The sequence below is a fragment of the Protopterus annectens genome, chromosome 1.part0, assembly GCF_019279795.1.
Source record: "Protopterus annectens isolate FY-2018-M chromosome 1.part0, PAN1.0, whole genome shotgun sequence".
Taxonomy (NCBI): Eukaryota; Metazoa; Chordata; order Ceratodontiformes; family Protopteridae; genus Protopterus; species Protopterus annectens.
The window spans coordinates 546,063,195-546,075,071 of record NC_056725.1 but is presented as its reverse complement, the minus strand read 5'-3'; the positions used below and the strand labels follow the sequence as shown (position 1 = coordinate 546,075,071).

The following is an 11,877-nucleotide window of genomic DNA, read 5'->3' as shown; positions in this document are numbered from 1 at the left end:
CTTATCCAGAGACTTCATCAGAATCAAATACCTAAAATTATTCTGAGCAGAATCAGATGGGTCAATTGCATCTGTTACCCAGTTGATGCAGAGAATGGGGACCACATATCTATTACTGAGACTAACAAGTGCACCTCCAAACTTCTGCAAATGCTTGGGTTTTGCAAACGAGCTTTTTGCTTCAAATTCACAGCGGAACAATGCTGCAATTGAGTCAATGACAACTAAACAGACCAGGCCTCGTAATAGAAGTATTGGAATCCTTTTAGCAATGCATTCATCTAGAGCTTCCTCCTTCTAGGCCACCATACTTGCACAGATACTGCACAGATAAACAAAGCTGCATAGATAACTGCGTCTTCCCCGCAGTACTTTCTCCAGAAAGTTCAGTAACCCCCATCAATGGTATTCCACCCTTTAGAAAGCTGTTCAAGACAGGGCATCCCAGGCTCAGCCTTTGGTTCTGTGTTGGGAAGGGGCATGTTCTTTGATATATGTGAAGTGTAGTTATCACAGGCCTTTGGCACACAGCTGCTGTGACTTTTTTTGCAAGTGCTGTATATCAGTAATGGTCAGCCTTGTCAGTCTTTGTATGCCAGGTCCTGAGAAGATTAAAATCTCCTTCAATGATCTTATTTTTGTTTCCCAAGTACTATTGCCCCGTGTCAAGCTTTCACTGCGACTGAGTTCAAACATGCATAATGAAAAGCATCAACCAGGTAATAGATGCAATTGACCCATCTGATTCTGCTCAGAATAATTTTGGGTATTTGATTCTGATGAAGTCTCTGGATAAGAGACGAAAGCACTTAATCCGACATCTTTTGTGCTGTGTGTTTTTTAATAAACTGTTGAAGCGAATGGCTAAGACTTGTGGATTTTTGAATTGGACAGCCTCTATTGGATGACTACCTGAACTTCATCATATATATATATATATATATATATATATATATATATATATATATATATATATATATATATATATATATGAATACATCCATATGTCCACATATATACAGCAATACACTTATATATATATATATATATATATATATGTAAGCATATATATATATATGGTTCACCTTTCAAAAGGAGAAAATCATGTGTCCGAAAGCTGGAAGGTCAAAAGTAAGTTTTCAAAATTGCACAATCTTGGAATAAATGCATCTAATGTGCAATGAGTGAATGTCACTATGGATTCGCTCATTGCAGATTTGGCATTTTGGGTGCAGATGGCACTATAGTGCGGATGGGGAAAATGTCCCTTTCCCCACTGTAGTGTGAACTCAGAGTTAGAATATCAAAGTAGGGGGCTTGTGGGGGGTGCAGCCCCCCCAGATGGGGGTGCAGGGGGGTTGCCCCCCTGCATTACGATATGTATTCCAACTTGTAGTTCGAAAATATGCGAAGCTGCTTTTGAATTTGCTGAGTTTTGAACTTCGGTACAATTAGAAATGATGGATTCATCCTTTTGGTTCGCAGAAAGGGCCATTTGGAGAAATGATCGTCTCTCTTTCAAAGGTAAACACATATATATCTATATATGTATATATGGACATACATCTGTAGATGAAATTGGGAACATAACCAAAACATATATGTCCACATGCACCATTGATGGGTTTCAGAGACCCAAGCAACATACATCTGGCGTGGATAGGTATTCCCCCCCCACAGCCAAACACGTCTGGCCTGCAATACACTACCAACCTTAGCAGATCCCATAACCAGGACCCTACATGACAAGGGCAGTACATGTTAACAGTACTCCATCCCACCTGTAGGATGTCAGGCTGGCATTACTAACATATCATGCAGTACAGTCAAGTGAAGTGTCATGCTTGAGGGAACCCTCTGGGCAGGTACAGTAAGTAACTGGGATCCCTTATACAACCTGACAGGCCTACACCTGACAATGGATTCACTAATGTTGGCAAGGACAACCACACATCCACCATGTCAACTGGGAACTACCACCCAGTAGCCTGATGAGCCTAGTCTGCAGGGACATGGAACACATCAACAATGAACCCATGGCCAATGTCACTGGTAATCTTAACACCTGGGACCCCGCCAATGTTGGACTTGTCAAAGGCAGAGAATACAACCTGAACCTTGTATACCTCCTTGACGCAATCATGACAAGTGTAGATGAGGGTTAGGAGGTGCACACAGCCTATGTAGATCATAGCAGGCTTTTGTACACCATCCTACATGTAAGAATGTGTGTAGATGTTAAGGGATCTACCTCCGTTCACAGAATACGTTTCCCCCAGGACTGCTTGGCAAAGGCCAACATTCCACAGGTGATATCCCATGGACATGCAGTCGTTCACAGGTCATAGATGTGTTAATGCCCTCCTCCACACTGTGGAGGTGTGCAGTAATACTGGGGTTGCTGTAACTCACTGGGTGTGGCTGTTGTGGACACATCCACCATCATTGCAGTTACTGTTGCATCTATCCCCCCACATAGCTGTGTGTAATACTGTACAGTGTATGTTATCAGGTTGGTTAGTTGTTGTTTACACCATTCACAGTAGTAGAGCACCTCACACCCTCTTAAGGGTAGGGCTATTTGACCGGCATTGGCACACCCATGTTACTGAGGTGAGGATCGCAGTAGAGTGAGGAAAGGGACATACACCCTGCTGTTAGCATGTTCTATGTCATCCAAATAGCAGACTGCATATATACTAATGTGTGGTTGTGCCTATCCTGTCTTGGTGGGATTACATGAGCAACAGATGTGTTGCCTGCATGGGGTCATACCTCCATGTGTACAGTCTTGTAGCTGTACTGCATCCAAACCAAAGGCTCTGTGTGTTATACCCAGCCATGTCATGTGTACCACCCACTACACTTCCTGGTGTCCACTGTAGACGGCCTGCTGACACCACTACACCCATGTGGCACATGGACAACCACAACACAATCAGAAAAGATAATGGTGAAAACAATACAACATTGTTAATTACAGGTATAATGCATCATGGCTGCACAGCTACACCTTCCAGGATATTAGCATTTCACTTTACTGCTGACAGCATGCTACACAGCATTCCATTGCTACACTGTTGTACAGTCAACCCTGTGCATCAGCACCATGTTAGCCTGTCCCTGCATCGATGCTACAGATGACATGATGTGGCACAGGTATCATCATATGCACAGGGTGTGTTGTTGATTTGCTAGAGGCCTAGGCTGAGCCATACAATTGACAACATGTGTGTGTGTGTGTGGGGGGGGGCTAAGTAGTGTTATGGGCCAATGGTGATGTGTGTGCAGGTATGTGGTTGCCCTAGGTTTGTTGTTTATGTGTGTGTCTGCATGCACACAGTTCACCATGTGGGTGCCCTATACAGGGATTTGTGAGACAGCTGCAGACTGTACCTGGCAGGGTTATCAGTTCACCATCTCCAGCCACGGACATGGGACCTGTGCCTGGCAGGGGTGCCACAGGCAGTATCAGGTACAACGCCAGATTGGGTAATGTCCCCCGAGGTTGACAAATGTCCACTGGATCCAGGTCCCTCCTGGGACTGGCCAGGGCCACGTGCACATGGTCTGCTATTACGGTCTGTGGACAGCACCCCCCACAGTGCTGGGGCTGGTACTGCCACTATGGGAGCAGCTGTGACTGGTGGGACGTCCACGGCGACCTCCAGCTGCTGATGTTGCTGGCATATGTCCACATGGCCATCGCAACCGTCCCGCTCTGTCCTGATGCATGGACATGACATTGTTGATGAGATCCAATGTCTCATCCCAGCATTTGTCCATGACCTCAGTGTAAATATGAATGGCACCTGCTAGGTCAGGGATGCTGTCATTTACACCTGTCTGGTGTACTGTTCCTTTCGTGCCTGTGCCTCCATGACAACCTGGAACATGCATGTGGTAGATATAGATGTAGCACATCTTCCAGGGGCATGATGACCAGCAGTGCTCCAACGAGCACCCCTGAACATCTGCCTATGTGGTACCCCGCCAGACATCTGGCTATGGCTGCTGTGTCCTGACACACATGCCATAGATACCACACTGTCCTGGCCAATGCCAACCGTAAACTGTCCTTCAGCTAAGGCCAATGGTGATGAGGTATGTAGAGGCAGTTTGACTGTGTGCGTGGATGGGGTGGATACTTGTGGGATGTCAATTGGTGGCCCAGCGGCAGCCCCTGATGACCCTTCCTGTGCCTCAACACACCTATACTCATGGTCACTGTCAGTATCAGTGACATCAGATTTCCTGCGGGAGGGATCCAGCCCCACCTCGCCACCTGTGAGGAGAAAACAGGGAACAGACTAAGACCTGCACATCACCGCTAAACAGTAAATACACAAACACGTGCAGACATGGCCATACACACATGCAGTCGACATACATGACAACTCATACACTCCACCAGACAGCATCTACAGACAACCCCAGCACCCCCATAACACACACAATAGCAGGTGATGGTGCAGTACAGTATCACATACAAACCTGTAATTACACACGTCAGCATGCAGGACATCTGGTGCTCAACAACATGCAGTGCAACTGTAGTCAATCCCCGTTACCAACATTATACATGGCTGTGATGCATGGCTTCTGTTAGTAGGTGATGGCCCTCCCCCTGGAACACACTGCACCCATGTCCACAGCATTGCTGTGCATCTGTTCAATACCCTGGCATGTACTGTGCACCATACCTCACAGGTGTACACACCATTGCAGGATAGGTATCTGTGTGTCAGTTATGTTTCCTCTGCTGCTCACAGCCTCTGTGTGTTTCTGGATTATATGTGGACACATGTTTTGTGAATGCCTGATGTGTATTCACAGATGTCATCATCAGTGGTGCATGTATGAGTGATAGAATACCATTAAACTGACCACAGACACAATGTACTGTACCTATGGTGAATGTAGAGACCATTATTGACATGGCACTCTCTTCCATGGCATGCCATGGTGCAACACTACTGCAAATGGCAACACTACACATACCTGATATGTGACAAATGACCTAGACAGTCAATTGCATTACAAGCCATATGTGTCAGTTGTGCAGATGCTGATTGGGATGCATACTATTTGTGGGTGCATATGTGTGCACACACATATCATGATGGTGTGTAGCAATAACTGCTATGTGTACTACTACAGTCACAATACCTGGCAGGGGTATAGTAGCATGGGCCATCATCATGAGCCAGTAGTTGGTCAGTCAGGCCTGCAAATGTTCAACAAAACTGCATGTGTGCATGCTAAACACGTGCACAGCCCTTGGAGGTCATACAGTACCATCACTAGTGTTGCGGAGTCAGGGTTATGTCTGCCACACTTCATGACCTTGACTGTGTGCAGATACAGCCATTCTCAGTGGGTTTGTCTCTCCCTCCAGTGCACTATTGTGTTTCAGGATGACACACCCTCACCATCTCCTGCTGCATTGCAAATGCTAGACATCTGTGGCCTACAAGTGTCATATTGCAGTATCCCAAACTAGGAACATCATGTGTACTGGCATATTCCCTGCCAATGCAGGTGTACAGTGGCACCAGCATTGTACAGATAGGGATGTCATCCCTGGGTTGGGTGAGGTGTGGATTGTGCAGCACATGCATCATAACTGCGACTTCCTGGACTTCCCCAACAAGGTGCTGGTACATCAGAATACATGGCTTTGGAAACGTCCCACCATTATGCAGGTCATATTTGTATTGAGCCCTAGCTGATGTTGCCTGTGGTACACATAGGTTCATAGGTGAGTACTAGTCTATTGGTCCTGGGGCCTACATAAGCCTAGCCATAGGGGTTCCCAGGCATGCACCACCCAATAATGTTATTACCCTGTGCCCCTGTCAGGCTGTGGCACAGACGTACTACCCAGGGTGAATTCCCCATTTCCCATCCAGTTGAGCAGTGTTTTTGTAAAGAGGTCCAATGAGTAGCATTACCTGACATGAATGGGTAGTGTGTTCCAGAGTGTGGCAATTCCCCAGGACAGGGCCCTATCCCTCCAGTATGTTCTGTGTAATGTGTTGATGAGGTTTAGGACCCTGGAGCATGTGTTTGCAGAGGGATTCAGATTTCTTTATGTGTAGCATGTTCAACTGCTCTGTGTATGACATAGCTGTGTATGTTTGGCAGATGTCAGCTGTGCCTGGGCAATGTGTACCAGGGTGTAGGCACAGTTGTCTGAGATGGTCTTTGCATTGCATGTGTTTGAGGCTGGTATTCCCATCAGTGAGGTGTGTGTTCTGTCAGTGAACATATACAGCATGCATTATGGGTAGGTGTGTTAGATGTGTACATGGCCTACACCTTAGCTATGACATGAACAGTGTATTACCAAGAATAACCTTAAACCATACTCACTAGCATCCGGCAGCTGCCTTGCTGGTATCCCAGAGGTACCTACATTGAGATGAGATAGAGTTGATGTCAGTGGCCACAGCTGTGGCATTGCTACATGGTAGATGCAATATTACAGTAAAACAACAGCTGAAATCCACAGTACTACAGATTATGCACAACTGATTATCAGTACTACACAGCAACAGACTCCACATCTCACATAATCATGATCTCCCTGTACAGATGCATACACAACTGTGATCTACTGATACGCCCTGGAACCTTACCTGCATGCTCCATGTCTGGTGTGTGGGTAGCACCCACCTCCATGACTGTATATGTCTGTAGCATGTGTGAGTGGGCAGGTGCCACCAGGCTCATGCGCAGCTCCTTCACTCTGGTGAGGGGGGGTGGATGTTAATGCCCCCCCGTTGCAAGGTGGTCACCCCGCACAGCAGCTGCATGGTGACATACATGCCAGAGCAGGTCACTACAATGATGGTGGACCTGCTCATATGTACGACTGTGCATGCCCACCTCATTCACCCTGCAGACCACATCGTTCCACATGGAGGTGCGCTCATGCAGGTCATGGCTTGTCCTGGAGAACAAAAGCTGGTAGTGCTGGATGAGACTGGTGAATATTATGTCATCCTCAGTGGCGCTGTATGCTGGATTCCTTGGATGTGCCATTGTCCCTGAAAGACATAAAGATGGAGATATGTCTGAGCAACTCATATGGCACGTTTACCATAATACAATACACAGTCTCCCGCCACCATACCAGCTCCAAATTAATGTTCACACAACGCAATTGGTATGTCTCTGGTTTATCTACCATTGGGACATATATTGTATTGTACAACACTTTCTGCTATGTATTTATAGACATGCTCCCTGTGGGGACACTAGAGTTGCTGGGCTGTTACAGAGTATTTCACCTGCATGCCATTGTCACTGCCACTATGTTTCCACATATGCATGTGGTATGCTTGCTATGTGATTGCTACACATCTGCCATTCTGTGTTATTGGGGATATCTATGCATGCTGTTGGACATGTTCGGGGATTGTGTGAACTATTACAACCCACATATGTTCCATGACAGTGACACAACTGTATGTGTAGGGGTTATTTGCCAGCAGGAACACCGCTCCCACCTAATATGGACATGTTACTAGTCCACATCACATCCGTGACCCACCATGGAACCTCGTTATCTACTGTTCCAGCACTACCTCCATGTGGAACCACCTCAGGGGATGGTGTCCCTCCCCTCATGGAGCACACACAGACATATGTCTGTCACCCACAGGTAGGTCCAGGGTCTGGTGCATAGGGAGCTCCACAGAGACATGGGGTATGTGTTACATCACCTGGAAGTATGCAGTACACATACACAAGGTTAGACATGCATGTTCCTTCCTGCTCAGCCCACAGCCCAGGCACCTTTATGACCATGTAGATGCTGTCATGACTGTCCATGAGTGGGCACCATGTTCCCTTTGTTCCCATATGGGGACTCAATGGCCTCCACATTCCAAACAAAACTACCCATCAACAGTGTTTACCCACTACGTGTCATATACCAGCCCTGTATGCTGTCTTGTTTGTCAGCCAACCAAACCTACATACCAATATGTGCCTACTACCCTTCAGCAACATATATATCTCACCTTCTCAAATAATTGTGATGTGTTTCCAACATGGGTTACACACCACACTCCATTTTGCAGCCATGTACTGGTGTGTAGATATGTTGTGTATTGATGTGTGATGTTATCTCACACATGTCATGGCAGGGGACATGTATTGACATATAATATATATATATATATATATATATATATATATATATATATATATATATATATATATACCTATACATGTCAGTATTATGTATGTGTGTGTGTGTGTGTGTGTGTGTGTATATATATATATATATATATATATATATATATATATATATATATATATATATATATATATATATATATATATAAAAATCTGTAGACATACACACACACACACATATATATATATATATATATATATATATACATATATGTGTAGATATAATTAATTGTTTAGATATAACTGTCCGAGGTTCTGTAGACATACACAGCTGTGAATATATATCGCACATATATTTATCTATATGTGGGGTGCATACAAACATCTGGTCCACACTCTTGTAACTCTCTTTACTTCACAGCTGAACTGTTCTGCCTTGCTGCAACACAGACAAATATCACATGTGAACACAGACTAACATTAGAGGGTATATATGGTGACAGTTTTTAGATGAGCATATTATACTGCTATGGCAGTTGGGCATGCTATGTTACACTTTAACATGACTGTCCTGCAGGTGGTGTGCTCTCACACCTATGTGTCTATCATGGCAGTATTAATACCACTACCAGCCATTGGCCACAGAAATGTACAGAACACAGATATCATGGGTCACATCTTTGCCATTCACTGCTGATCTGCACAGTTGACAGGTATGTCCCACTGCCCACAGGGACAGACACTATTATCCAGAGCAGGTGTTGCACAGAACATCATTACAAGAACAAGTACTGATGGCACATATAAATAATTTGACATTATATATCCTATTATTCTATGCCATGCACTACATGCAAGTAAATACATACCTTTTATCTTTTTTTCCACTGTAACAAATCCCTGAACTTTGTTAATTTAATTTGTTACGTTTTTTTTTTCTCTCTCTCTCTCTCTCTCCAGTAGAGTGATTCAGCTGGTTTGAATAGATTTTGAATAGACTGCAGCACGCTTTTGTAGGTATTGCACATGATCAGGTAATGGCATCTGGACAAGTCAGTGTCCACCAGTTGCTAATTGCATGCAGCCTGCTGTGTAGTACTTCAGATAACCACTGTCATGGCAACCCAGTACTATAAATTACTGACTTCTGTAGGCATTGTCCCTTCACCTTTCCAGTATGGAGGACATCCTTCCTGTGTGTGGACATCAGTGCTACATAAATCAGGTAGCAATACCTCTTACAGCAGAACCTGCAGACACAGACCAAATTCACATTTGGGTAAGGTTTCAGACCTACAGACAGTGTGAGTAGTGTTGCTGTGTGCATTGTATCTTGCTGGTCTACAGGATTTCTGTGTACATGGTACTTTTGCATGGAATTGTGTCTGCCTGCATAGCTCTCAACTGTGGGCCTATCCATATGATACCAAGAGGACTGGCTGTTAGGTCTGTCTGTGCACCACACAGGCATTGTCCCAGATATATCAGTGGCATTCTGTCTGTTGAGTGCTATCAGTACATGGCTACATTCATTTGTATTTCAATGTCATATTCCTGCATAAGGTTATGCTGCAACAAATCCTGTAACACCAGCAATTTCCAGGGTGTGTAACAGCAATAATACAAATATGGCCCTATTTTCCTGCCTCTGTCCTCCACATATATGCCAGTCTTTATCCTGCTGTGATACAGAAAGGGTTTGCTAGGTAATGGCCTATCATTATTTACTGCTATCATCTCAGTCATGTCATGGACTCCCACACCAACTGTTGGCCAGTGTCCATATATATGGGGGCAACAGCTGGACAACACATATGTGCCCTTGTACATTCCAGAGGTCACTGTGTGGTACACAGTGTTCCTTGACCTTGTACAGCCTTTTATGGGGGGGGGGTTCAATGCCATTAACCTACGCTGTGACACCTTTGCAGGGGTATAATTGTTAAGACAAGGGTCATTCAGTGTGATAGTGAGATGTTAGGTTAAGCAATGTTATGTACGAGATACTGTGACATTACCACAAGTGCTACATTTCCCCCTAGGGCTTGACTACAGGGTATAATTGGAGGCTGCTGAACTTCATCTGTAATTGTTGATTGTTACTTATCTTGAAGGCAAATCCTGTGTCTACTGTTGTACTAACTGAAGGTCTTGGCCTGGACAGCATAGTATGGTATATATCCACATGGCTTGCATCTACTCTTTTGTGTGGGCCTTGCATTCATCACTGATTACATATTTCAAAATTTATGTGGTGCAAGTACTGGCATACATTATTGTATAGTACACAAATAAAGGTTTTCTGTGTATGTATACCTCTGTGTCATGTCATGTCCTTTGAATTGTGGGTGGGTATATGTTTAATGCAAGTATTCTCATTTGTGTGCATGGTTGCCACACTACACATTTCACAGGTGTCAGTTACAGGGCTTGTGGCTGAGGGATATATTTTGCACCCAGTACTTCCACACAACTTCTACATATGTATGGCTACTAATACCTTTTGTCTGTGTATATGTATATATATATATATATATATATATATATATATATATATATATATATGTACGAACATATTTATGAATCTATATACAATTGATGTTATATGATTATTTGAGAGTCATATATATCTACATATAGCTGTTTGTCTACATTTGCAGATATATATATTTGTCCATATGTCCATGCATGTTCGGCTCATATTTTGGCCTGTACCTCATTCTCTTGGCAATTGACATGGACGATCGCAGCACTGAAGTCAGTAACTAGTGCCGACACTTTTGTTTCAGACTTCATCTCCTTCTACATGTGTTCTAATATATATAACTGTGTACCTAGCAACATTTTAAGTGTATTAGAGCAGTAGTTGACATATATCCCTATTTGTACCCACATTGTGGCATACTTTGTCCAGACTTCTTGCATTAACAGGTTGTGTGGTATGATATTACTACATTTCCTGTACTGTTGACTGATTGTGCTGCATGATATGTTTGTGAAAACATCAAGGTTATGTATATCTGCTATGGTTTAGTGGTAAATCACTTTGTGTATGGAGTGTAGGGTCCTGGGTTCGAGTCTTGCAGAGGCAGTTTATTTTGTTGCTGGGCAGAACACGGGCCATTGGATACAGAGTGATTAAGGCACTTTAAAGCAGTTGTAAGCGGATTTGCATGGGTTTGCACGGAGGTAAGCACTGCTAACCTCCGGTTACAGTTTCTTATACTCTGTTAGCTTCTAAACTGCTTAACCTGTGTAGGCAGTGCTTAACCCCATGCAAACAGGCTGAAACCCGCTTACTGCTGCTTAAAAGTGCCTACTCCCACTTACCCCCGTGCTAATTTCTTTTAAGGAAAAGAAAAAGGGTTGATAGGAAAGTGGTGAAAAAGGGGCACAAAGAGGGAAAGACAGTAGGCAAGATAGCTAGGGATGTACAGGAAGGGTATAGGGAAGGTCCATAGCTGCCCATTTCTTCTACAGCAAGAGCTGTGCATATGCAATGGATTTGGAGGTACATTTGAACACTTCAACCCTTGGGAGAGGGGTATGGACAACAATAATATGTTGTGATGCCAATTAGACTAGATTACATGTGTCCTGTGGACATGTGTGCAAAATGGACAGCTATGTATGGAGCATGATTTTTTTTGGGAACAGATTGCCCTTTTTTTTTTTTTTTTAAGGTGAGAGTGGGGTGTTGGGGAAGGAGAGTAGGTATGCTTGGGGAGG

The 11,877-nt window shown here is 44.0% G+C and overlaps 1 pseudogene; it reads right to left on the bottom strand.

The window, feature by feature from the left end:
* LOC122791354 overlaps window positions 1-696 on the bottom strand; it is a 32,679-nt pseudogene extending 31,983 nt beyond the window's left edge.
* Between the last annotated feature and the right edge of the window lie 11,181 nt (window positions 697-11,877).